Here is a 23,014-nt window from a genome sequence, read left to right as displayed (position 1 = left end):
CTAAATGACGCTTTGAAGCAGAACAGGGAGGCTTTCAACCCTGGAACCAACGTTCCGGACTCTAAAAAGGAAGCGTTGTGACCTAAAATGGAGACTTTGTGCCCTTAATGTAGCGTTTGGAGCGTAAAAAAGTGGGATTTCAGAATTAAAAGTCGGATTTGAAGCCTAAAGACGGTCGTTTGGAGCATAAAGATGTGGATTTCAACCCTGGACTCGAAGCTTGGGAATCTTAACGTGAGTGTTTGCACCCTAACAGCGAGGGCTTGTGCACCAAAAAGGAGGGTTTGTACCCTAAACAGGAGGGTTTGTAGAGTAAAAAGCAGGCTTTCAACCCTAGACTCCAAGCTTTGGGCTCTTAACCAAATCTTTGGGACCTAACATTCAGACATCGTGCCCTAAAGGAGGCGTTTGGAGCATAAAAAGGAGGCATTTTCCAGTGAAATGATTTGCAGCATAAAAATGAGCGTTTGGGCCCTAAAAATGAGGGTTTGCGCAATAAACGTGAGGGTTTGGATTATAAAACGAGGAATTCAACCACAGAATCAAAGCTTTGGACTCTGAAGAGGAAGCTTTGGGACCACAAAACAAGGCTTTGTGCCCTAAATGAGATGTCCGGAACATAGAAGTGAGGGATTTTACAGCAAAAAGGACGTATTGACCCCTAAAAAGGAGGATTCGCGGCCAAAAAATGAGGCGTTGCGCCCTAAAAATGAGGGCTTGTACCTTCTAAATGACGCTTTGAAGCAGAACAGGGAGGCTTTCAACCCTGGAACCAACGTTCCGGACTCTAAAAAGGAAGTGTTGTGACCTAAAATGGAGACTTTGTGCCCTTAATGTAGCGTTTGGAGCGTAAAAAAGTGGGATTTCAGAATTAAAAGTCGGATTTGAAGCCTAAAGACGGTCGTTTGGAGCATAAAGATGTGGATTTCAACCCTGGACTCGAAGCTTGGGAATCTTAACGTGAGTGTTTGCACCCTAACAGCGAGGGCTTGTGCACCAAAAAGGAGGGTTTGTACCCTAAACAGGAGGGTTTGTAGAGTAAAAAGCAGGCTTTGAACCCTAGACTCCAAGCTTTGGGCTCTTAACCAAATCTTTGGGACCTAACATTCAGACATCGTGCCCTAAAGGAGGCGTTTGGAGCATAAAAAGGAGGCATTTTCCAGTGAAATGATTTGCAGCATAAAAATGAGCGTTTGGGCCCTAAAAATGAGGGTTTGTACAATAAACGTGAGGGTTTGGATTATAAAACGAGGAATTCAACCACAGAATCAAAGCTTTGGACTCTGAAGAGGAAGCTTTGGGACCACAAAACAAGGCTTTGTGCCCTAAATGAGATGTCCGGAACATAGAAGTGAGGGATTTTACAGCAAAAAGGACGTATTGACCCCTAAAAAGGAGGATTCGCGGCCAAAAAATGAGGCGTTGCGCCCTAAAAATGAGGGCTTGTACCTTCTAAATGACGCTTTGAAGCAGAACAGGGAGGCTTTCAACCCTGGAACCAACGTTCCGGACTCTAAAAAGGAAGCATTGTGACCTAAAATGGAGACTTTGTGCCCTTAATGTAGCGTTTGGAGCGTAAAAAAGTGGGATTTCAGGATTAAAAGTCGGATTTGAAGCCTAAAGACGGTCGTTTGGAGCATAAAGATGTGGATTTCAACCCTGGACTCGAAGCTTGGGAATCTTAACGTGAGTGTTTGCACCCTAACAGCGAGGGCTTGTGCACCAAAAAGGAGGGTTTGTACCCTAAACAGGAGGGTTTGTAGAGTAAAAAGCAGGCTTTCAACCCTAGACTCCAAGCTTTGGGCTCTTAACCAAATCTTTGGGACCTAACATTCAGACATCGTGCCCTAAAGGAGGCGTTTGGAGCATAAAAAGGAGGCATTTTCCAGTGAAATGATTTGCAGCATAAAAATGAGCGTTTGGGCCCTAAAAATGAGGGTTTGCGCAATAAACGTGAGGGTTTGGATTATAAAACGAGGAATTCAACCACAGAATCAAAGCTTTGGACTCTGAAGAGGAAGCTTTGGGACCACAAAACAAGGCTTTGTGCCCTAAAAGAGATGTCCGGAACATAGAAGTGAGGGATTTTACAGCAAAAAGGACGTATTGACCCCTAAAAAGGAGGATTCGCGGCCAAAAAATGAGGCGTTGCGCCCTAAAAATGAGGGCTTGTACCTTCTAAATGACGCTTTGAAGCAGAACAGGGAGGCTTTCAACCCTGGAACCAACGTTCCGGACTCTAAAAAGGAAGCGTTGTGACCTAAAATGGAGACTTTGTGCCCTTAATGTAGCGTTTGGAGCGTAAAAAAGTGGGATTTCAGAATTAAAAGTCGGATTTGAAGCCTAAAGACGGTCGTTTGGAGCATAAAGATGTGGATTTCAACCCTGGACTCGAAGCTTGGGAATCTTAACGTGAGTGTTTGCACCCTAACAGCGAGGGCTTGTGCACCAAAAAGGAGGGTTTGTACCCTAAACAGGAGGGTTTGTAGAGTAAAAAGCAGGCTTTGAACCCTAGACTCCAAGCTTTGGGCTCTTAACCAAATCTTTGGGACCTAACATTCAGACATCGTGCCCTAAAGGAGGCGTTTGGAGCATAAAAAGGAGGCATTTTCCAGTGAAATGATTTGCAGCATAAAAATGAGCGTTTGGGCCCTAAAAATGAGGGTTTGTGCAATAAACGTGAGGGTTTGGATTATAAAACGAGGAATTCAACCACACAATCAAAGCTTTGGACTCTGAAGAGGAAGCTTTGGGACCACAAAACAAGGCTTTGTGCCCTAAAAGAGATGTCCGGAACATAGAAGTGAGGGATTTTACAGCAAAAAGGACGTATTGACCCCTAAAGAGGAGGATTCGCGGCCAAAAAATGAGGCGTTGCGCCCTAAAAATGAGGGCTTGTACCTTCTAAATGACGCTTTGAAGCAGAACAGGGAGGCTTTCAACCCTGGAACCAACGTTCCGGACTCTAAAAAGGAAGCGTTGTGACCTAAAATGGAGACTTTGTGCCCTTAATGTAGCGTTTGCAGCGTAAAAAAGTGGGATTTCAGAATTAAAAGTCGGATTTGAAGCCTAAAGACGGTCGTTTGGAGCATAAAGATGTGGATTTCAACCCTGGACTCGAAGCTTGGGAATCTTAACGTGAGTGTTTGCACCCTAACAGCGAGGGCTTGTGCACCAAAAAGGAGGGTTTGTACCCTAAACAGGAGGGTTTGTAGAGTAAAAAGCAGGCTTTCAACCCTAGACTCCAAGCTTTGGGCTCTTAACCAAATCTTTGGGACCTAACATTCAGACATCGTGCCCTAAAGGAGGCGTTTGGAGCATTAAAAGGAGGCATTTTCCAGTGAAATGATTTGCAGCATAAAAATGAGCGTTTGGGCCCTAAAAATGAGGGTTTGTGCAATAAACGTGAGGGTTTGGATTATAAAACGAGGAATTCAACCACAGAATCAAAGCTTTGGACTCTGAAGAGGAAGCTTTGGGACCACAAAACAAGGCTTTGTGCCCTAAATGAGATGTCCGGAACATAGAAGTGAGGGATTTTACAGCAAAAAGGACGTATTGACCCCTAAAAAGGAAGATTCGCGGCCAAAAAATGAGGCGTTGCGCCCTAAAAATGAGGGCTTGTACCTTCTAAATGACGCTTTGAAGCAGAACAGGGAGGCTTTCAACCCTGGAACCAACGTTCCGGACTCTAAAAAGGAAGCGTTGTGACCTAAAATGGAGACTTTGTGCCCTTAATGTAGCGTTTGGAGCGTAAAAAAGTGGGATTTCAGAATTAAAAGTCGGATTTGAAGCCTAAAGACGGTCGTTTGGAGCATAAAGATGTGGATTTCAACCCTGGACTCGAAGCTTGGGAATCTTAACGTGAGTGTTTGCACCCTAACAGCGAGGGCTTGTGCACCAAAAAGGAGGGTTTGTACCCTAAACAGGAGGGTTTGTAGAGTAAAAAGCAGGCTTTCAACCCTAGACTCCAAGCTTTGGGCTCTTAACCAAATCTTTGGGACCTAACATTCAGACATCGTGCCCTAAAGGAGGCGTTTGGAGCATAAAAAGGAGGCATTTTCCAGTGAAATGATTTGCAGCATAAAAATGAGCGTTTGGGCCCTAAAAATGAGGGTTTGCGCAATAAACGTGAGGGTTTGGATTATAAAACGAGGAATTCAACCACACAATCAAAGCTTTGGACTCTGAAGAGGAAGCTTTGGGACCACAAAACAAGGCTTTGTGCCCTAAAAGAGATGTCCGGAACATAGAAGTGAGGGATTTTACAGCAAAAAGGACGTATTGATCCCTAAAAAGGAGGATTCGCAGCCAAAAAATGAGGCGTTGTGCCCTAAAAATGAGGGCTTGTACCTTCTAAATGACGCTTTGAAGCAGAACAGGGAGGCTTTCAACCCTGGAACCAACGTTCCGGACTCTAAAAAGGAAGCGTTGTGACCTAAAATGGAGACTTTGTGCCCTTAATGTAGCGTTTGGAGCGTAAAAAAGTGGGATTTCAGAATTAAAAGTCAGATTTGAAGCCTAAAGACGGTCGTTTGGAGCATAAAGATGTGGATTTCAACCCTGGACTCGAAGCTTGGGAATCTTAACGTGAGTGTTTGCACCCTAACAGCGAGGGCTTGTGCACCAAAAAGGAGGGTTTGTACCCTAAACAGGAGGGTTTGTAGAGTAAAAAGCAGGCTTTCAACCCTAGACTCCAAGCTTTGGGCTCTTAACCAAATCTTTGGGACCTAACATTCAGACATCGTGCCCTAAAGGAGGCGTTTGGAGCATAAAAAGGAGGCATTTTCCAGTGAAATGATTTGCAGCATAAAAATGAGCGTTTGGGCCCTAAAAATGAGGGTTTGTGCAATAAACGTGAGGGTTTGGATTATAAAACGAGGAATTCAACCACAGAATCAAAGCTTTGGACTCTGAAGAGGAAGCTTTGGGACCACAAAACAAGGCTTTGTGCCCTAAATGAGATGTCTGGAACATAAAAGTGAGGGATTTTACAGCAAAAAGGACGTATTGACCCCTAAAAAGGAGGATTCGCGGCCAAAAAATGAGGCGTTGCGCCCTAAAAATGAGGGCTTGTACCTTCTAAATGACGCTTTGAAGCAGAACAGGGAGGCTTTCAACCCTGGAACCAACGTTCCGGACTCTAAAAAGGAAGCGTTGTGACCTAAAATGGAGACTTTGTGCCCTTAATGTAGCGTTTGGAGCGTAAAAAAGTGGGATTTCAGAATTAAAAGTCGGATTTGAAGCCTAAAGACGGTCGTTTGGAGCATAAAGATGTGGATTTCAACCCTGGACTCGAAGCTTGGGAATCTTAACGTGAGTGTTTGCACCCTAACAGCGAGGGCTTGTGCACCAAAAAGGAGGGTTTGTACCCTAAACAGGAGGGTTTGTAGAGTAAAAAGCAGGCTTTGAACCCTAGACTCCAAGCTTTGGGCTCTTAACCAAATCTTTGGGACCTAACATTCAGACATCGTGCCCTAAAGGAGGCGTTTGGAGCATAAAAAGGAGGCATTTTCCAGTGAAATAATTTGCAGCACAAAAATGAGCGTTTGGGCCCTAAAAATGAGGGTTTGTGCAATAAACGTGAGGGTTTGGATTATAAAACGAGGAATTCAACCACAGAATCAAAGCTTTGGACTCTGAAGAGGAAGCTTTGGGACCACAAAACAAGGCTTTGTGCCCTAAAAGAGATGTCCGGAACATAGAAGTGAGGGATTTTACAGCAAAAAGGACGTATTGACCCCTAAAAAGGAGGATTCGCGGCCAAAAAATGAGGCGTTGCGCCCTAAAAATGAGGGCTTGTACCTTCTAAATGACGCTTTGAAGCAGAACAGGGAGGCTTTCAACCCTGGAACCAACGTTCCGGACTCTAAAAAGGAAGCATTGTGACCTAAAATGGAGACTTTGTGCCCTTAATGTAGCGTTTGGAGCGTAAAAAAGTGGGATTTCAGAATTAAAAGTCGGATTTGAAGCCTAAAGACGGTCGTTTGGAGCATAAAGATGTGGATTTCAACCCTGGACTCGAAGCTTGGGAATCTTAACGTGAGTGTTTGCACCCTAACAGCGAGGGCTTGTGCACCAAAAAGGAGGGTTTGTACCCTAAACAGGAGGGTTTGTAGAGTAAAAAGCAGGCTTTGAACCCTAGACTCCAAGCTTTGGGCTCTTAACCAAATCTTTGGGACCTAACATTCAGACATCGTGCCCTAAAGGAGGCGTTTGGAGCATAAAAAGGAGGCATTTTCCAGTGAAATGATTTGCAGCATAAAAATGAGCGTTTGGGCCCTAAAAATGAGGGTTTGTGCAATAAACGTGAGGGTTTGGATTATAAAACGAGGAATTCAACCACAGAATCAAAGCTTTGGACTCTGAAGAGGAAGCTTTGGGACCACAAAACAAGGCTTTGCGCCCTAAATGAGATGTCCGGAACATAAAAGTGAGGGATTTTACAGCAAAAAGGACGTATTGACCCCTAAAAAGGAGGATTCGCGGCCAAAAAATGAGGCGTTGCGCCCTAAAAATGAGGGCTTGTACCTTCTAAATGACGCTTTGAAGCAGAACAGGGAGGCTTTCAACCCTGGAACCAACGTTCCGGACTCTAAAAAGGAAGCATTGTGACCTAAAATGGAGACTTTGTGCCCTTAATGTAGCGTTTGGAGCGTAAAAAAGTGGGATTTCAGAATTAAAAGTCGGATTTGAAGCCTAAAGACGGTCGTTTGGAGCATAAAGATGTGGATTTCAACCCTGGACTCGAAGCTTGGGAATCTTAACGTGAGTGTTTGCACCCTAACAGCGAGGGCTTGTGCACCAAAAAGGAGGGTTTGTACCCTAAACAGGAGGGTTTGTAGAGTAAAAAGCAGGCTTTCAACCCTAGACTCCAAGCTTTGGGCTCTTAACCAAATCTTTGGGACCTAACATTCAGACATCGTGCCCTAAAGGAGGCGTTTGGAGCATAAAAAGGAGGCATTTTCCAGTGAAATGATTTGCAGCATAAAAATGAGCGTTTGGGCCCTAAAAATGAGGGTTTGCGCAATAAACGTGAGGGTTTGGATTATAAAACGAGGAATTCAACCACAGAATCAAAGCTTTGGACTCTGAAGAGGAAGCTTTGGGACCACAAAACAAGGCTTTGTGCCCTAAATGAGATGTCCGGAACATAGAAGTGAGGGATTTTACAGCAAAAAGGACGTATTGACCCCTAAAAAGGAAGATTCGCGGCCAAAAAATGAGGCGTTGCGCCCTAAAAATGAGGGCTTGTACCTTCTAAATGACGCTTTGAAGCAGAACAGGGAGGCTTTCAACCCTGGAACCAACGTTCCGGACTCTAAAAAGGAAGCGTTGTGACCTAAAATGGAGACTTTGTGCCCTTAATGTAGCGTTTGGAGCGTAAAAAAGTGGGATTTCAGAATTAAAAGTCGGATTTGAAGCCTAAAGACGGTCGTTTGGAGCATAAAGATGTGGATTTCAACCCTGGACTCGAAGCTTGGGAATCTTAACGTGAGTGTTTGCACCCTAACAGCGAGGGCTTGTGCACCAAAAAGGAGGGTTTGTACCCTAAACAGGAGGGTTTGTAGAGTAAAAAGCAGGCTTTCAACCCTAGACTCCAAGCTTTGGGCTCTTAACCAAATCTTTGGGACCTAACATTCAGACATCGTGCCCTAAAGGAGGCGTTTGGAGCATAAAAAGGAGGCATTTTCCAGTGAAATGATTTGCAGCATAAAAATGAGCGTTTGGGCCCTAAAAATGAGGGTTTGCGCAATAAACGTGAGGGTTTGGATTATAAAACGAGGAATTCAACCACACAATCAAAGCTTTGGACTCTGAAGAGGAAGCTTTGGGACCACAAAACAAGGCTTTGTGCCCTAAAAGAGATGTCCGGAACATAGAAGTGAGGGATTTTACAGCAAAAAGGACGTATTGATCCCTAAAAAGGAGGATTCGCAGCCAAAAAATGAGGCGTTGTGCCCTAAAAATGAGGGCTTGTACCTTCTAAATGACGCTTTGAAGCAGAACAGGGAGGCTTTCAACCCTGGAACCAACGTTCCGGACTCTAAAAAGGAAGCGTTGTGACCTAAAATGGAGACTTTGTGCCCTTAATGTAGCGTTTGGAGCGTAAAAAAGTGGGATTTCAGAATTAAAAGTCAGATTTGAAGCCTAAAGACGGTCGTTTGGAGCATAAAGATGTGGATTTCAACCCTGGACTCGAAGCTTGGGAATCTTAACGTGAGTGTTTGCACCCTAACAGCGAGGGCTTGTGCACCAAAAAGGAGGGTTTGTACCCTAAACAGGAGGGTTTGTAGAGTAAAAAGCAGGCTTTCAACCCTAGACTCCAAGCTTTGGGCTCTTAACCAAATCTTTGGGACCTAACATTCAGACATCGTGCCCTAAAGGAGGCGTTTGGAGCATAAAAAGGAGGCATTTTCCAGTGAAATGATTTGCAGCATAAAAATGAGCGTTTGGGCCCTAAAAATGAGGGTTTGTGCAATAAACGTGAGGGTTTGGATTATAAAACGAGGAATTCAACCACAGAATCAAAGCTTTGGACTCTGAAGAGGAAGCTTTGGGACCACAAAACAAGGCTTTGTGCCCTAAATGAGATGTCTGGAACATAAAAGTGAGGGATTTTACAGCAAAAAGGACGTATTGACCCCTAAAAAGGAGGATTCGCGGCCAAAAAATGAGGCGTTGCGCCCTAAAAATGAGGGCTTGTACCTTCTAAATGACGCTTTGAAGCAGAACAGGGAGGCTTTCAACCCTGGAACCAACGTTCCGGACTCTAAAAAGGAAGCGTTGTGACCTAAAATGGAGACTTTGTGCCCTTAATGTAGCGTTTGGAGCGTAAAAAAGTGGGATTTCAGAATTAAAAGTCGGATTTGAAGCCTAAAGACGGTCGTTTGGAGCATAAAGATGTGGATTTCAACCCTGGACTCGAAGCTTGGGAATCTTAACGTGAGTGTTTGCACCCTAACAGCGAGGGCTTGTGCACCAAAAAGGAGGGTTTGTACCCTAAACAGGAGGGTTTGTAGAGTAAAAAGCAGGCTTTGAACCCTAGACTCCAAGCTTTGGGCTCTTAACCAAATCTTTGGGACCTAACATTCAGACATCGTGCCCTAAAGGAGGCGTTTGGAGCATAAAAAGGAGGCATTTTCCAGTGAAATAATTTGCAGCACAAAAATGAGCGTTTGGGCCCTAAAAATGAGGGTTTGTGCAATAAACGTGAGGGTTTGGATTATAAAACGAGGAATTCAACCACAGAATCAAAGCTTTGGACTCTGAAGAGGAAGCTTTGGGACCACAAAACAAGGCTTTGTGCCCTAAAAGAGATGTCCGGAACATAGAAGTGAGGGATTTTACAGCAAAAAGGACGTATTGACCCCTAAAAAGGAGGATTCGCGGCCAAAAAATGAGGCGTTGCGCCCTAAAAATGAGGGCTTGTACCTTCTAAATGACGCTTTGAAGCAGAACAGGGAGGCTTTCAACCCTGGAACCAACGTTCCGGACTCTAAAAAGGAAGCATTGTGACCTAAAATGGAGACTTTGTGCCCTTAATGTAGCGTTTGGAGCGTAAAAAAGTGGGATTTCAGAATTAAAAGTCGGATTTGAAGCCTAAAGACGGTCGTTTGGAGCATAAAGATGTGGATTTCAACCCTGGACTCGAAGCTTGGGAATCTTAACGTGAGTGTTTGCACCCTAACAGCGAGGGCTTGTGCACCAAAAAGGAGGGTTTGTACCCTAAACAGGAGGGTTTGTAGAGTAAAAAGCAGGCTTTGAACCCTAGACTCCAAGCTTTGGGCTCTTAACCAAATCTTTGGGACCTAACATTCAGACATCGTGCCCTAAAGGAGGCGTTTGGAGCATAAAAAGGAGGCATTTTCCAGTGAAATGATTTGCAGCATAAAAATGAGCGTTTGGGCCCTAAAAATGAGGGTTTGTGCAATAAACGTGAGGGTTTGGATTATAAAACGAGGAATTCAACCACAGAATCAAAGCTTTGGACTCTGAAGAGGAAGCTTTGGGACCACAAAACAAGGCTTTGCGCCCTAAATGAGATGTCCGGAACATAAAAGTGAGGGATTTTACAGCAAAAAGGACGTATTGACCCCTAAAAAGGAGGATTCGCGGCCAAAAAATGAGGCGTTGCGCCCTAAAAATGAGGGCTTGTACCTTCTAAATGACGCTTTGAAGCAGAACAGGGAGGCTTTCAACCCTGGAACCAACGTTCCGGACTCTAAAAAGGAAGCATTGTGACCTAAAATGGAGACTTTGTGCCCTTAATGTAGCGTTTGGAGCGTAAAAAAGTGGGATTTCAGAATTAAAAGTCGGATTTGAAGCCTAAAGACGGTCGTTTGGAGCATAAAGATGTGGATTTCAACCCTGGACTCGAAGCTTGGGAATCTTAACGTGAGTGTTTGCACCCTAACAGCGAGGGCTTGTGCACCAAAAAGGAGGGTTTGTACCCTAAACAGGAGGGTTTGTAGAGTAAAAAGCAGGCTTTCAACCCTAGACTCCAAGCTTTGGGCTCTTAACCAAATCTTTGGGACCTAACATTCAGACATCGTGCCCTAAAGGAGGCGTTTGGAGCATAAAAAGGAGGCATTTTCCAGTGAAATGATTTGCAGCATAAAAATGAGCGTTTGGGCCCTAAAAATGAGGGTTTGCGCAATAAACGTGAGGGTTTGGATTATAAAACGAGGAATTCAACCACAGAATCAAAGCTTTGGACTCTGAAGAGGAAGCTTTGGGACCACAAAACAAGGCTTTGTGCCCTAAATGAGATGTCCGGAACATAGAAGTGAGGGATTTTACAGCAAAAAGGACGTATTGACCCCTAAAAAGGAGGATTCGCGGCCAAAAAATGAGGCGTTGCGCCCTAAAAATGAGGGCTTGTACCTTCTAAATGACGCTTTGAAGCAGAACAGGGAGGCTTTCAACCCTGGAACCAACGTTCCGGTCTCTAAAAAGGAAGCGTTGTGACCTAAAATGGAGACTTTGTGCCCTTAATGTAGCGTTTGGAGCGTAAAAAAGTGGGATTTCAGAATTAAAAGTCGGATTTGAAGCCTAAAGACGGTCGTTTGGAGCATAAAGATGTGGATTTCAACCCTGGACTCGAAGCTTGGGAATCTTAACGTGAGTGTTTGCACCCTAACAGCGAGGGCTTGTGCACCAAAAAGGAGGGTTTGTACCCTAAACAGGAGGGTTTGTAGAGTAAAAAGCAGGCTTTCAACCCTAGACTCCAAGCTTTGGGCTCTTAACCAAATCTTTGGGACCTAACATTCAGACATCGTGCCCTAAAGGAGGCGTTTGGAGCATAAAAAGGAGGCATTTTCCAGTGAAATGATTTGCAGCATAAAAATGAGCGTTTGGGCCCTAAAAATGAGGGTTTGTACAATAAACGTGAGGGTTTGGATTATAAAACGAGGAATTCAACCACAGAATCAAAGCTTTGGACTCTGAAGAGGAAGCTTTGGGACCACAAAACAAGGCTTTGTGCCCTAAATGAGATGTCCGGAACATAGAAGTGAGGGATTTTACAGCAAAAAGGACGTATTGACCCCTAAAAAGGAGGATTCGCGGCCAAAAAATGAGGCGTTGCGCCCTAAAAATGAGGGCTTGTACCTTCTAAATGACGCTTTGAAGCAGAACAGGGAGGCTTTCAACCCTGGAACCAACGTTCCGGACTCTAAAAAGGAAGCATTGTGACCTAAAATGGAGACTTTGTGCCCTTAATGTAGCGTTTGGAGCGTAAAAAAGTGGGATTTCAGAATTAAAAGTCGGATTTGAAGCCTAAAGACGGTCGTTTGGAGCATAAAGATGTGGATTTCAACCCTGGACTCGAAGCTTGGGAATCTTAACGTGAGTGTTTGCACCCTAACAGCGAGGGCTTGTGCACCAAAAAGGAGGGTTTGTACCCTAAACAGGAGGGTTTGTAGAGTAAAAAGCAGGCTTTCAACCCTAGACTCCAAGCTTTGGGCTCTTAACCAAATCTTTGGGACCTAACATTCAGACATCGTGCCCTAAAGGAGGCGTTTGGAGCATAAAAAGGAGGCATTTTCCAGTGAAATGATTTGCAGCATAAAAATGAGCGTTTGGGCCCTAAAAATGAGGGTTTGTGCAATAAACGTGAGGGTTTGGATTATAAAACGAGGAATTCAACCACAGAATCAAAGCTTTGGACTCTGAAGAGGAAGCTTTGGGACCACAAAACAAGGCTTTGCGCCCTAAATGAGATGTCTGGAACATAAAAGTGAGGGATTTTACAGCAAAAAGGACGTATTGACCCCTAAAAAGGAGGATTCGCGGCCAAAAAATGAGGCGTTGCGCCCTAAAAATGAGGGCTTGTACCTTCTAAATGACGCTTTGAAGCAGAACAGGGAGGCTTTCAACCCTGGAACCAACGTTCCGGACTCTAAAAAGGAAGCATTGTGACCTAAAATGGAGACTTTGTGCCCTTAATGTAGCGTTTGGAGCGTAAAAAAGTGGGATTTCAGAATTAAAAGTCGGATTTGAAGCCTAAAGACGGTCGTTTGGAGCATAAAGATGTGGATTTCAACCCTGGACTCGAAGCTTGGGAATCTTAACGTGAGTGTTTGCACCCTAACAGCGAGGGCTTGTGCACCAAAAAGGAGGGTTTGTACCCTAAACAGGAGGGTTTGTAGAGTAAAAAGCAGGCTTTCAACCCTAGACTCCAAGCTTTGGGCTCTTAACCAAATCTTTGGGACCTAACATTCAGACATCGTGCCCTAAAGGAGGCGTTTGGAGCATAAAAAGGAGGCATTTTCCAGTGAAATGATTTGCAGCATAAAAATGAGCGTTTGGGCCCTAAAAATGAGGGTTTGTGCAATAAACGTGAGGGTTTGGATTATAAAATGAGGAATTCAACCACAGAATCAAAGCTTTGGACTCTGAAGAGGAAGCTTTGGGACCACAAAACAAGGCTTTGTGCCCTAAATGAGATGTCCGGAACATAGAAGTGAGGGATTTTACAGCAAAAAGGACGTATTGACCCCTAAAAAGGAGGATTCGCGGCCAAAAAATGAGGCGTTGCGCCCTAAAAATGAGGGCTTGTACCTTCTAAATGACGCTTTGAAGCAGAACAGGGAGGCTTTCAACCCTGGAACCAACGTTCCGGACTCTAAAAAGGAAGCGTTGTGACCTAAAATGGAGACTTTGTGCCCTTAATGTAGCGTTTGGAGCGTAAAAAAGTGGGATTTCAGAATTAAAAGTCGGATTTGAAGCCTAAAGACGGTCGTTTGGAGCATAAAGATGTGGATTTCAACCCTGGACTCGAAGCTTGGGAATCTTAACGTGAGTGTTTGCACCCTAACAGCGAGGGCTTGTGCACCAAAAAGGAGGGTTTGTACCCTAAACAGGAGGGTTTGTAGAGTAAAAAGCAGGCTTTCAACCCTAGACTCCAAGCTTTGGGCTCTTAACCAAATCTTTGGGACCTAACATTCAGACATCGTGCCCTAAAGGAGGCGTTTGGAGCATAAAAAGGAGGCATTTTCCAGTGAAATGATTTGCAGCATAAAAATGAGCGTTTGGGCCCTAAAAATGAGGGTTTGTACAATAAACGTGAGGGTTTGGATTATAAAACGAGGAATTCAACCACAGAATCAAAGCTTTGGACTCTGAAGAGGAAGCTTTGGGACCACAAAACAAGGCTTTGTGCCCTAAATGAGATGTCCGGAACATAGAAGTGAGGGATTTTACAGCAAAAAGGACGTATTGACCCCTAAAAAGGAGGATTCGCGGCCAAAAAATGAGGCGTTGCGCCCTAAAAATGAGGGCTTGTACCTTCTAAATGACGCTTTGAAGCAGAACAGGGAGGCTTTCAACCCTGGAACCAACGTTCCGGACTCTAAAAAGGAAGCATTGTGACCTAAAATGGAGACTTTGTGCCCTTAATGTAGCGTTTGGAGCGTAAAAAAGTGGGATTTCAGAATTAAAAGTCGGATTTGAAGCCTAAAGACGGTCGTTTGGAGCATAAAGATGTGGATTTCAACCCTGGACTCGAAGCTTGGGAATCTTAACGTGAGTGTTTGCACCCTAACAGTGAGGGCTTGTGCACCAAAAAGGAGGGTTTGTACCCTAAACAGGAGGGTTTGTAGAGTAAAAAGCAGGCTTTCAACCCTAGACTCCAAGCTTTGGGCTCTTAACCAAATCTTTGGGACCTAACATTCAGACATCGTGCCCTAAAGGAGGCGTTTGGAGCACAAAAAGGAGGGATTTTCCAGTGAAATGATTTGCAGCATAAAAATGAGCGTTTGGGCCCTAAAAATGAGGGTTTGTGCAATAAACGTGAGGGTTTGGATTATAAAACGAGGAATTCAACCACAGAATCAAAGCTTTGGACTCTGAAGAGGAAGCTTTGGGACCACAAAACAAGGCTTTGCGCCCTAAATGAGATGTCCGGAACATAAAAGTGAGGGATTTTACAGCAAAAAGGACGTATTGACCCCTAAAAAGGAGGATTCGCGGCCAAAAAATGAGGCGTTGCGCCCTAAAAATGAGGGCTTGTACCTTCTAAATGACGCTTTGAAGCAGAACAGGGAGGCTTTCAACCCTGGAACCAACGTTCCGGACTCTAAAAAGGAAGCATTGTGACCTAAAATGGAGACTTTGTGCCCTTAATGTAGCGTTTGGAGCGTAAAAAAGTGGGATTTCAGAATTAAAAGTCGGATTTGAAGCCTAAAGACGGTCGTTTGGAGCATAAAGATGTGGATTTCAACCCTGGACTCGAAGCTTGGGAATCTTAACGTGAGTGTTTGCACCCTAACAGCGAGGGCTTGTGCACCAAAAAGGAGGGTTTGTACCCTAAACAGGAGGGTTTGTAGAGTAAAAAGCAGGCTTTCAACCCTAGACTCCAAGCTTTGGGCTCTTAACCAAATCTTTGGGACCTAACATTCAGACATCGTGCCCTAAAGGAGGCGTTTGGAGCATAAAAAGGAGGCATTTTCCAGTGAAATGATTTGCAGCATAAAAATGAGCGTTTGGGCCCTAAAAATGAGGGTTTGCGCAATAAACGTGAGGGTTTGGATTATAAAACGAGGAATTCAACCACAGAATCAAAGCTTTGGACTCTGAAGAGGAAGCTTTGGGACCACAAAACAAGGCTTTGTGCCCTAAATGAGATGTCCGGAACATAGAAGTGAGGGATTTTACAGCAAAAAGGACGTATTGACCCCTAAAAAGGAGGATTCGCGGCCAAAAAATGAGGCGTTGCGCCCTAAAAAATGAGGGCTTGTACCTTCTAAATGACGCTTTGAAGCAGAACAGGGAGGCTTTCAACCCTGGAACCAACGTTCCGGTCTCTAAAAAGGAAGCGTTGTGACCTAAAATGGAGACTTTGTGCCCTTAATGTAGCGTTTGGAGCGTAAAAAAGTGGGATTTCAGAATTAAAAGTCGGATTTGAAGCCTAAAGACGGTCGTTTGGAGCATAAAGATGTGGATTTCAACCCTGGACTCGAAGCTTGGGAATCTTAACGTGAGTGTTTGCACCCTAACAGCGAGGGCTTGTGCACCAAAAAGGAGGGTTTGTACCCTAAACAGGAGGGTTTGTAGAGTAAAAAGCAGGCTTTGAACCCTAGACTCCAAGCTTTGGGCTCTTAACCAAATCTTTGGGACCTAACATTCAGACATCGTGCCCTAAAGGAGGCGTTTGGAGCATAAAAAGGAGGCATTTTCCAGTGAAATGATTTGCAGCATAAAAATGAGCGTTTGGGCCCTAAAAATGAGGGTTTGTACAATAAACGTGAGGGTTTGGATTATAAAACGAGGAATTCAACCACAGAATCAAAGCTTTGGACTCTGAAGAGGAAGCTTTGGGACCACAAAACAAGGCTTTGTGCCCTAAATGAGATGTCCGGAACATAGAAGTGAGGGATTTTACAGCAAAAAGGACGTATTGACCCCTAAAAAGGAGGATTCGCGGCCAAAAAATGAGGCGTTGCGCCCTAAAAAATGAGGGCTTGTACCTTCTAAATGACGCTTTGAAGCAGAACAGGGAGGCTTTCAACCCTGGAACCAACGTTCCGGACTCTAAAAAGGAAGCATTGTGACCTAAAATGGAGACTTTGTGCCCTTAATGTAGCGTTTGGAGCGTAAAAAAGTGGGATTTCAGGATTAAAAGTCGGATTTGAAGCCTAAAGACGGTCGTTTGGAGCATAAAGATGTGGATTTCAACCCTGGACTCGAAGCTTGGGAATCTTAACGTGAGTGTTTGCACCCTAACAGCGAGGGCTTGTGCACCAAAAAGGAGGGTTTGTACCCTAAACAGGAGGGTTTGTAGAGTAAAAAGCAGGCTTTGAACCCTAGACTCCAAGCTTTGGGCTCTTAACCAAATCTTTGGGACCTAACATTCAGACATCGTGCCCTAAAGGAGGCGTTTGGAGCATAAAAAGGAGGCATTTTCCAGTGAAATGATTTGCAGCATAAAAATGAGCGTTTGGGCCCTAAAAATGAGGGTTTGTACAATAAACGTGAGGGTTTGGATTATAAAACGAGGAATTCAACCACAGAATCAAAGCTTTGGACTCTGAAGAGGAAGCTTTGGGACCACAAAACAAGGCTTTGTGCCCTAAATGAGATGTCCGGAACATAGAAGTGAGGGATTTTACAGCAAAAAGGACGTATTGACCCCTAAAAAGGAGGATTCGCGGCCAAAAAATGAGGCGTTGCGCCCTAAAAATGAGGGCTTGTACCTTCTAAATGACGCTTTGAAGCAGAACAGGGAGGCTTTCAACCCTGGAACCAACGTTCCGGACTCTAAAAAGGAAGCATTGTGACCTAAAATGGAGACTTTGTGCCCTTAATGTAGCGTTTGGAGCGTAAAAAAGTGGGATTTCAGGATTAAAAGTCGGATTTGAAGCCTAAAGACGGTCGTTTGGAGCATAAAGATGTGGATTTCAACCCTGGACTCGAAGCTTGGGAATCTTAACGTGAGTGTTTGCACCCTAACAGCGAGGGCTTGTGCACCAAAAAGGAGGGTTTGTACCCTAAACAGGAGGGTTTGTAGAGTAAAAAGCAGGCTTTCAACCCTAGACTCCAAGCTTTGGGCTCTTAACCAAATCTTTGGGACCTAACATTCAGACATCGTGCCCTAAAGGAGGCGTTTGGAGCATAAAAAGGAGGCATTTTCCAGTGAAATGATTTGCAGCATAAAAATGAGCGTTTGGGCCCTAAAAATGAGGGTTTGTACAATAAACGTGAGGGTTTGGATTATAAAACGAGGAATTCAACCACAGAATCAAAGCTTTGGACTCTGAAGAGGAAGCTTTGGGACCACAAAACAAGGCTTTGTGCCCTAAATGAGATGTCCGGAACATAGAAGTGAGGGATTTTACAGCAAAAAGGACGTATTGACCCCTAAAAAGGAAGATTCGCGGCCAAAAAATGAGGCGTTGCGCCCTAAAAATGAGGGCTTGTACCTTCTAAATGACGCTTTGAAGCAGAACAGGGAGGCTTTCAACCCTGGAACCAACGTTCCGGACTCTAAAAAGGAAGCATTGTGACCTAAAATGGAGACTTTGTGCCCTTAATGTAGCGTTTGGAGCGTAAAAAAGTGGGATTTCAGGATTAAAAGTCGGATTTGAAGCCTAAAGACGGTCGTTTGGAGCATAAAGATGTGGATTTCAACCCTGGACTCGAAGCTTGGGAATCTTAACGTGAGTGTTTGCACCCTAACAGCGAGGGCTTGTGCACCAAAAAGGAGGGTTTGTACCCTAAACAGGAGGGTTTGTAGAGTAAAAAGCAGGCTTTGAACCCTAGACTCCAAGCTTTGGGCTCTTAACCAAATCTTTGGGACCTAACATTCAGACATCGTGCCCTAAAGGAGGCGTTTGGAGCATAAAAAGGAGGCATTTTCCAGTGAAATGATTTGCAGCACAAAAATGAGCGTTTGGGCCCTAAAAATGAGGGTTTGTGCAATAAACGTGAGGGTTTGGATTATAAAACGAGGAATTCAACCACAGAATCAAAGCTTTGGACCCTGAAGAGGAAGCTTTGGGACCACAAAACAAGGCTTTGTGCCCTAAATGAGATGTCTGGAACATAAAAGTGAGGGATTTTACAGCAAAAAGGACGTATTGACCCCTAAAAAGGAGGATTCGCGGCCAAAAAATGAGGCGTTGCGCCCTAAAAATGAGGGCTTGTACCTTCTAAATGACGCTTTGAAGCAGAACAGGGAGGCTTTCAACCCTGGAACCAACGTTCCGGACTCTAAAAAGGAAGCATTGTGACCTAAAATGGAGACTTTGTGCCCTTAATGTAGCGTTTGGAGCGTAAAAAAGTGGGATTTCAGAATTAAAAGTCGGATTTGAAGCCTAAAGACGGTCGTTTGGAGCATAAAGATGTGGATTTCAACCCTGGACTCGAAGCTTGGGAATCTTAACGTGAGTGTTTGCACCCTAACAGCGAGGGCTTGTGCACCAAAAAGGAGGGTTTGTACCCTAAACAGGAGGGTTTGTAGAGTAAAAAGCAGGCTTTCAACCCTAGACTCCAAGCTTTGGGCTCTTAACCAAATCTTTGGGACCTAACATTCAGACATCGTGCCCTAAAGGAGGCGTTTGGAGCATAAAAAGGAGGCATTTTCCAGTGAAATGATTTGCAGCATAAAAATGAGCGTTTGGGCCCTAAAAATGAGGGTTTGTACAATAAACATGAGGGTTTGGATTATAAAACGAGGAATTCAACCACACAATCAAAGCTTTGGACTCTGAAGAGGAAGCTTTGGGACCACAAAACAAGGCTTTGTGCCCTAAAAGAGATGTCCGGAACATAGAAGTGAGGGATTTTACAGCAAAAAGGACGTATTGATCCCTAAAAAGGAGGATTCGCAGCCAAAAAATGAGGCGTTGTGCCCTAAAAATGAGGGCTTGTACCTTCTAAATGACGCTTTGAAGCAGAACAGGGAGGCTTTCAACCCTGGAACCAACGTTCCGGACTCTAAAAAGGAAGCGTTGTGACCTAAAATGGAGACTTTGTGCCCTTAATGTAGCGTTTGGAGCGTAAAAAAGTGGGATTTCAGAATTAAAAGTCAGATTTGAAGCCTAAAGACGGTCGTTTGGAGCATAAAGATGTGGATTTCAACCCTGGACTCGAAGCTTGGGAATCTTAACGTGAGTGTTTGCACCCTAACAGCGAGGGCTTGTGCACCAAAAAGGAGGGTTTGTACCCTAAACAGGAGGGTTTGTAGAGTAAAAAGCAGGCTTTCAACCCTAGACTCCAAGCTTTGGGCTCTTAACCAAATCTTTGGGACCTAACATTCAGACATCGTGCCCTAAAGGAGGCGTTTGGAGCATAAAAAGGAGGCATTTTCCAGTGAAATGATTTGCAGCATAAAAATGAGCGTTTGGGCCCTAAAAATGAGGGTTTGTGCAATAAACGTGAGGGTTTGGATTATAAAACGAGGAATTCAACCACAGAATCAAAGCTTTGGACTCTGAAGAGGAAGCTTTGGGACCACAAAACAAGGCTTTGTGCCCTAAATGAGATGTCTGGAACATAAAAGTGAGGGATTTTACAGCAAAAAGGACGTATTGACCCCTAAAAAGGAGGATTCGCGGCCAAAAAATGAGGCGTTGCGCCCTAAAAATGAGGGCTTGTACCTTCTAAATGACGCTTTGAAGCAGAACAGGGAGGCTTTCAACCCTGGAACCAACGTTCCGGACTCTAAAAAGGAAGCGTTGTGACCTAAAATGGAGACTTTGTGCCCTTAATGTAGCGTTTGGAGCGTAAAAAAGTGGGATTTCAGAATTAAAAGTCGGATTTGAAGCCTAAAGACGGTCGTTTGGAGCATAAAGATGTGGATTTCAACCCTGGACTCGAAGCTTGGGAATCTTAACGTGAGTGTTTGCACCCTAACAGCGAGGGCTTGTGCACCAAAAAGGAGGGTTTGTACCCTAAACAGGAGGGTTTGTAGAGTAAAAAGCAGGCTTTGAACCCTAGACTCCAAGCTTTGGGCTCTTAACCAAATCTTTGGGACCTAACATTCAGACATCGTGCCCTAAAGGAGGCGTTTGGAGCATAAAAAGGAGGCATTTTCCAGTGAAATAATTTGCAGCACAAAAATGAGCGTTTGGGCCCTAAAAATGAGGGTTTGTGCAATAAACGTGAGGGTTTGGATTATAAAACGAGGAATTCAACCACAGAATCAAAGCTTTGGACTCTGAAGAGGAAGCTTTGGGACCACAAAACAAGGCTTTGTGCCCTAAAAGAGATGTCCGGAACATAGAAGTGAGGGATTTTACAGCAAAAAGGACGTATTGACCCCTAAAAAGGAGGATTCGCGGCCAAAAAATGAGGCGTTGCGCCCTAAAAATGAGGGCTTGTACCTTCTAAATGACGCTTTGAAGCAGAACAGGGAGGCTTTCAACCCTGGAACCAACGTTCCGGACTCTAAAAAGGAAGCATTGTGACCTAAAATGGAGACTTTGTGCCCTTAATGTAGCGTTTGGAGCGTAAAAAAGTGGGATTTCAGAATTAAAAGTCGGATTTGAAGCCTAAAGACGGTCGTTTGGAGCATAAAGATGTGGATTTCAACCCTGGACTCGAAGCTTGGGAATCTTAACGTGAGTGTTTGCACCCTAACAGCGAGGGCTTGTGCACCAAAAAGGAGGGTTTGTACCCTAAACAGGAGGGTTTGTAGAGTAAAAAGCAGGCTTTGAACCCTAGACTCCAAGCTTTGGGCTCTTAACCAAATCTTTGGGACCTAACATTCAGACATCGTGCCCTAAAGGAGGCGTTTGGAGCATAAAAAGGAGGCATTTTCCAGTGAAATGATTTGCAGCATAAAAATGAGCGTTTGGGCCCTAAAAATGAGGGTTTGTGCAATAAACGTGAGGGTTTGGATTATAAAACGAGGAATTCAACCACAGAATCAAAGCTTTGGACTCTGAAGAGGAAGCTTTGGGACCACAAAACAAGGCTTTGCGCCCTAAATGAGATGTCCGGAACATAAAAGTGAGGGATTTTACAGCAAAAAGGACGTATTGACCCCTAAAAAGGAGGATTCGCGGCCAAAAAATGAGGCGTTGCGCCCTAAAAATGAGGGCTTGTACCTTCTAAATGACGCTTTGAAGCAGAACAGGGAGGCTTTCAACCCTGGAACCAACGTTCCGGACTCTAAAAAGGAAGCATTGTGACCTAAAATGGAGACTTTGTGCCCTTAATGTAGCGTTTGGAGCGTAAAAAAGTGGGATTTCAGAATTAAAAGTCGGATTTGAAGCCTAAAGACGGTCGTTTGGAGCATAAAGATGTGGATTTCAACCCTGGACTCGAAGCTTGGGAATCTTAACGTGAGTGTTTGCACCCTAACAGCGAGGGCTTGTGCACCAAAAAGGAGGGTTTGTACCCTAAACAGGAGGGTTTGTAGAGTAAAAAGCAGGCTTTCAACCCTAGACTCCAAGCTTTGGGCTCTTAACCAAATCTTTGGGACCTAACATTCAGACATCGTGCCCTAAAGGAGGCGTTTGGAGCATAAAAAGGAGGCATTTTCCAGTGAAATGATTTGCAGCATAAAAATGAGCGTTTGGGCCCTAAAAATGAGGGTTTGCGCAATAAACGTGAGGGTTTGGATTATAAAACGAGGAATTCAACCACAGAATCAAAGCTTTGGACTCTGAAGAGGAAGCTTTGGGACCACAAAACAAGGCTTTGTGCCCTAAATGAGATGTCCGGAACATAGAAGTGAGGGATTTTACAGCAAAAAGGACGTATTGACCCCTAAAAAGGAGGATTCGCGGCCAAAAAATGAGGCGTTGCGCCCTAAAAATGAGGGCTTGTACCTTCTAAATGACGCTTTGAAGCAGAACAGGGAGGCTTTCAACCCTGGAACCAACGTTCCGGTCTCTAAAAAGGAAGCGTTGTGACCTAAAATGGAGACTTTGTGCCCTTAATGTAGCGTTTGGAGCGTAAAAAAGTGGGATTTCAGAATTAAAAGTCGGATTTGAAGCCTAAAGACGGTCGTTTGGAGCATAAAGATGTGGATTTCAACCCTGGACTCGAAGCTTGGGAATCTTAACGTGAGTGTTTGCACCCTAACAGCGAGGGCTTGTGCACCAAAAAGGAGGGTTTGTACCCTAAACAGGAGGGTTTGTAGAGTAAAAAGCAGGCTTTCAACCCTAGACTCCAAGCTTTGGGCTCTTAACCAAATCTTTGGGACCTAACATTCAGACATCGTGCCCTAAAGGAGGCGTTTGGAGCATAAAAAGGAGGCATTTTCCAGTGAAATGATTTGCAGCATAAAAATGAGCGTTTGGGCCCTAAAAATGAGGGTTTGTACAATAAACGTGAGGGTTTGGATTATAAAACGAGGAATTCAACCACAGAATCAAAGCTTTGGACTCTGAAGAGGAAGCTTTGGGACCACAAAACAAGGCTTTGTGCCCTAAATGAGATGTCCGGAACATAGAAGTGAGGGATTTTACAGCAAAAAGGACGTATTGACCCCTAAAAAGGAGGATTCGCGGCCAAAAAATGAGGCGTTGCGCCCTAAAAATGAGGGCTTGTACCTTCTAAATGACGCTTTGAAGCAGAACAGGGAGGCTTTCAACCCTGGAACCAACGTTCCGGACTCTAAAAAGGAAGCATTGTGACCTAAAATGGAGACTTTGTGCCCTTAATGTAGCGTTTGGAGCGTAAAAAAGTGGGATTTCAGAATTAAAAGTCGGATTTGAAGCCTAAAGACGGTCGTTTGGAGCATAAAGATGTGGATTTCAACCCTGGACTCGAAGCTTGGGAATCTTAACGTGAGTGTTTGCACCCTAACAGCGAGGGCTTGTGCACCAAAAAGGAGGGTTTGTACCCTAAACAGGAGGGTTTGTAGAGTAAAAAGCAGGCTTTCAACCCTAGACTCCAAGCTTTGGGCTCTTAACCAAATCTTTGGGACCTAACATTCAGACATCGTGCCCTAAAGGAGGCGTTTGGAGCATAAAAAGGAGGCATTTTCCAGTGAAATGATTTGCAGCATAAAAATGAGCGTTTGGGCCCTAAAAATGAGGGTTTGTGCAATAAACGTGAG

Source organism: Strix aluco, chromosome W, assembly GCF_031877795.1.
Source record: "Strix aluco isolate bStrAlu1 chromosome W, bStrAlu1.hap1, whole genome shotgun sequence".
Taxonomy (NCBI): Eukaryota; Metazoa; Chordata; class Aves; order Strigiformes; family Strigidae; genus Strix; species Strix aluco.
This window is presented reverse-complemented; position numbering follows the sequence as displayed.